Source organism: Eriocheir sinensis, chromosome 3 (assembly GCF_024679095.1).
Source record: "Eriocheir sinensis breed Jianghai 21 chromosome 3, ASM2467909v1, whole genome shotgun sequence".
Classification (NCBI taxonomy): Eukaryota; Metazoa; Arthropoda; class Malacostraca; order Decapoda; family Varunidae; genus Eriocheir; species Eriocheir sinensis.
Genome location: NC_066511.1, coordinates 14,810,945 through 14,815,944, shown reverse-complemented (window position 1 = coordinate 14,815,944; position 5,000 = coordinate 14,810,945). Strand labels below are relative to the sequence as shown.

The 5,000-nt window shown below is 41.1% G+C and overlaps 1 long non-coding RNA gene across 1 annotated transcript in view; it reads left to right on the top strand.

Moving 5' to 3' along the window:
- LOC127005584 (uncharacterized) overlaps positions 1–5,000 on the top strand; it is a 92,959-nt gene that overhangs the window by 46,825 nt on the left and 41,134 nt on the right. The window contains exon 3 of the long non-coding RNA XR_007758740.1: positions 3,179–3,258. This is a non-coding gene — a long non-coding RNA (uncharacterized LOC127005584). The remainder of the gene's footprint in view (positions 1–3,178; positions 3,259–5,000) is intronic.

Sequence of the window (5,000 nt, the reverse complement as noted above, 5' to 3'; positions counted from 1 at the left end):
TTCCTCGTATACTCCTCTTCCACCTCCTCCTCCTCCTCCTCCTCCTCCTCCTTTTATATTACCATCGCCATTCACCACTGTAAACCTCTCCTCCAACACACACACACACACACACACACACAGAATGACACAGCAATCTCATCCAGCCTCTCCCTACATTTCTCTCTCTCTCTCTCTCTCTCTCTCTCTCTCTCTCTCTCTCTCTCTCTCTCTCTCTCTCTCTCTCTCTCTCTCTCTCTCTCTCTCTCTCTCTCTCTCTCTCTCTCTCTCTCTCTCTCTCTCTCTCTCTCTCTCTCTCTCTCTCTCTCTCTCGCTCTCTGTTTTTCCTCCCTCCCAGTCTCCCCATCCCTTCCCACTCTCTCTCATCCTTTCTTCCTCTCTCTATTGAAGGACACACTCTTGAACACTCCTAATGGGATTGTGTAGGAGTGTAGTGCGTGGCGACCTAATAGCTTACCCCTAGGTCCTTGTTCTCATACGTTTCCGCCGCTCGCTTTAACTCTTTCTTAAACCCGAAAAGGAAATTGATCGCGTTCCCACGAGTGTTTTTTCGCCTTCATGCTAGTACTATAGAAGCTTTGTTGTACTACCACCACCAGGGTCATAAAACTACCCCTCCGCCCCTCTCTCTTCTATGGAAATGCCCCCACCAGATACACAACTCCTAAGAAACGCTTGGTGAATACGTGTGAAGCTGGGGCGTCGGAAGGTTTTACAAGAATATGGCCCTTAATATAGTGTTTAGAGCCTGTGCCATATCTAGAAGCCTTGGTATTTCATTCTCTTGTTTAATACACTCCCTCAAATAAGAACATAAGAACGTAAGGAGTCTGCAAGAAGCCGTTTGGTCTATATCTGTGAATCTAACCCACCTAACTTCACTATCCATGGAGTTATCTAACTTTTCCCTAGAGTTACATTAAGACGTGAACGTTCTAATGAATAACCCTGAACCTACACCGTGTTTTTTTTGTATAATACTGCATAATGAAAAATCTTGGAGGGGGTGGTTGTGGTGGTGGTGACAGTGACCGCGCGTGTGTGTGTGTGTCTGTGTGTGTGTGTGTGTGTGTGTGTGTGTGTGTGTGTGAGTGTGTATGTGTGGGGGGGGGTGGGGGGGAGGTTAGGATGTGTGTATGTAGGTGGGTTAGGGTGTGTGTGTGTGTGTGTGTGTGTGTGTGTGGGTGTGAGTGTGTGTGTGTGTGTGTGTGTGTGTGTGTGTGTGTGTGTGTAGTTTAGCGTGAAATGCGAAGAACAGGTCTGGAGGGAGTACAATTATCCACCAATCTGATTCAATCTCCTCCTCCTCCTCTTCCTCCTCCTCCTCCTCCTCTTCCTCTGCCATTCCAATCCTCTCCATCCCATCTTCTTTCCCTCCCCCTCTCTCTTTCGCTCCCCTCGACCACCACCTCAACCTTCAATGATTCTCTTTGCTTCTTCCACCTCCACCTCCACCTCCTCCTCCTCTTTCCTATTATTCCTTCTTTTTATTTTCCTTCTTTTATTTCTTCGTTTTCTTGTCCTTGCTGTTTTCCTTGGTTTTGATTTTGTTCTGGTTCTGCTTCTTTTTTTTCCTTTTTGTTTTCTTTTCTCATCTCCTCCTCCTTCTCCTCCTCCTCCTCCTCCTCGCGCCTCTCCGATGTGTAACATTTGCATAATTATCAATTAGGAAATCTTAATCGATCTTGAGGTTGTTTAGCATCACACACACACACACACACACACACACACACACACACACACACACACACACACACACACACATTTTTTCTATTCCTTCTTTCTTTGTTTATTCTCATTGTTTGTTTGTCCTTTGGTTGCTTTCAATATCTTTCTTTTTTACTTTCTTTTAATTACTTTATTCGTGTATTTACGTTTCTGTTTTTATATTCCCTTTTGTATAACTTTTGTATAACTGTATATATGTTTTTTCATCCTATCATGCTCTCAATTATATCTATCTATCAATCTATCTCTCTATCTATCCATCTGTCTTTCACATAAACAAGCAAACAAACAAACACACGCACGCACACACACCTTCATCATGTCTCAATATTCCTGGGACATAAAAAGACGGAATTCTCAACATTATAATCTTCTTCGTGTGTGAGGAAATACCGTAGACGGGAGGAGAGAAAAAATATATATAAAGATTAAACTGAACGTCGAAGTAACTGAACAGAAGGAAATTCCACAGAAGAAAAACAAAATAAAAAGGGAAAGTAGTAATAGTAGTAATAGTGGTAATAGTAAAAGAAGAACTAGAAGAATAAGAAGAAGAATTAGAAGAAGAATTAGAAAAAGAAGAATTAGAAGAAGAGGAAGTGGAGGAAAAAGAAGAATTAGAAGAAGAATTAGAAAAAGAAGAATTAGAAAAAGAAGAATTAGGAGAAGAATTAGGAGAAGAAGAGGAAGAAGAAAAAATAGAAGAAGAATTAGAAAAAGAAGAATTAGAAGAAGAGGAAGAAGAATTAGAAGAAGAATTAGAAGAAGAAGAGGAAGAAGAAGAATTAGAAGAAGAGGAAGAAGAAGAATTAGAAGAAGAATTAGAAGAAGAGGAAGAAGAAGAATTAGAAGAAGAAGAAAAAGAAGAAAAAGGAGAAGAAAAAAGAAGAAAAGAAAAGGAAACAAAGAAGAAAAATGGAAGCAAAAGCAGTTAATAAAAATGAGAATGTATGTTTTTTTTTCCTTAGTGCATATTTTTATTTCCATATTTTGCTCTTATTTTTTTGTGATTTAAATGCTCTGACTCCAAAAAACTTTCCTCCACTTTACTTAAACTTCACTCCCATTCTCCTTCTTTACTCAATTTTCTCCCAGTCTCCCTTTACTTAACCCCTTCTTACTTTTTTCCTCTTTACACTTCGGAGGACAGACAGACTACGAGCTAAGCTAATTATTTTCCTCTTTCCCTTTTTAACATCATTCCACTCTCTCCTTTATTTTTCTATTTTTTTTTAATAGCAGTCAGTTCAAGGGCATATAAAAAAGGAAACAAATGTGAAAGAAAAGCCCGCTACTCCCAGCTCCTAGACTAGTTAATTAATTTTTACATTTTTGCTCTTTTCAGTTCAATATATTACCCTCTTTTATGCTAAACTATTTTCACCTCCTCTCTTAATTAACTTCCACTCGCGTTTACTTAATTACTTCTTACTTTTTTTACTCTTTACAGTTCGGAAGACGGACAGACAGATGATAAGGTTAAGCAAAGGACATAATAAAAAAAATCCGGCATTATGTTCCTCTCATAAGGTAAGAACGTGTAATATAAAGAAGAATGATCAAATTTAGTCTCCCATTGAAAGTGTTGAAGTCTCAGGAAGGAGAGTAATTAAGGTGGTAGTGAGGTGGTTGTTAAGTAATATTTGTGACTTTTTTTTTGCTTTGCTCTCGTTTTCTTGCAAGCCTTCGTTAATTTGTTTTCATTACCTTTATTCCCCTCTGTTTCGTCATCCTCTTGATTCGCTTCTGTTTTAATTTATCAGATATTGCTGTAAGATTACTTGCCACTCTCTTAATATTCGTACCATTATCAACCTTTATTTTTTCATGTCGCCGGTGAGCTTTCATAATGGTGCCTGTTGGTCTGTCCCAGCCTGTTAGTGGCGCAGGCAAGTGTTTTAGAGTGGCGCCATTCTTGCTTGGCTCATACCGCCCCCAGGAGCTCCACTTGATCCTGTTTAGAGAGTTTCGTTAGAGTCCGGGTTGATAGGCGGTCATCAGGACAGCTTGAAGGTAGTCTTGTTCCACTCGGCGATGACTGAAAATCGTCAGTTTGTATATAGCAGCGGGCGGGACTCGAACCTGGGTCCTCCACTGCGCCTGCTTCTTTGGTATATAACGACATTCTTCAACAAGACAGGAGAATGTGTCGTTTCCTTCTGTTTTTTTTTCTTCTTTTTTTAGTTTCAAATGCCAAAGGAGACGGAGATGAGCACCGAGGCAACGACTGGTCATAATTTTTACGCCCCACATCTTGCTTTGGTCATTTTCTGATTAGATTTACAGTGGCATTAGAATTTATAAGGAGTCTGGATTCTCTCTCTCTCTCTCTCTCTCTCTCTCTCTCTCTCTCTCTCTCTCTCTCTCTCTCTCTCTCTCTCTCTCTCTCTCTCTCTCTCTCTCTCTCTCTCTCTCTCTCTCTCTCTCTCTCTCTCTCTCTCTCTCTCTCTCTCTCTCTCTCTCACTCTCTCTCTCTCTCTCTCTCTCTCTCTCTCTCTCTCTCTCTCTCTCTCTCTCTCTCTCTCTCTCTCTCTCTCTCTCTCTCTCTCTCTCTCTCTCTCTCTCTCTCTCTCTCCATTAATTTATATAATCTCTTCGTAATCGAGTGAGGAAGAGCAAACGAGAAAGAGAGAAGGAACAGGTCTTGAAGGAGGAGGAGGAGGAGGAGAAGGAGGAGGAGGAGGAAGAGGAGGAGGAGGAGGATTTACGTTGCTCTGATTCATCCTGGACGTTTCTTGGCTGAGGAAGGAGGAACAGAAGGATAGGAGGAGGAGGAGGAGGAGGTGGAAGAGGAGGAAGAGGAAGAGGAGGAGGAGAACTAGACGCAGGAATCGAAGAAAAACAGGATTTCGGAGGTGAGGAGAAGGTGGAGGAGAAGGAGGAGGAGGATAAGAAGGAAGAGGGGGAGGAGGAGGAGGATAAGAAGGAGGAGGGGGAGGAGGAGGATAAGGAGAAGACGAAGATAGAAGACAATAGTGATGACGGTAATGACAACGAAGCCAAAGAAGAAGAAGAAGAAAAAGAAGAAGCAACAGTAGAAGAAGAAGCAGAGAAAAAAAGCGAAGAACAAATAAACGAAAAATATATAAATGCGAGAAAAATAAAAGAAGAAAAGAACACGAAAAAGGCCTCAAGAAAAAGCAAGAAAAAGAATAAAGAAAAGTAAAAATTCGTGGACTAGAAGGAACGAACAGAGGAAGCAGAAGGAGAAGAAGAAGGAGAAGAAGAAGGAGAAGACACAAGAGGAGGGTGCAGGACATACAGAGAACGAG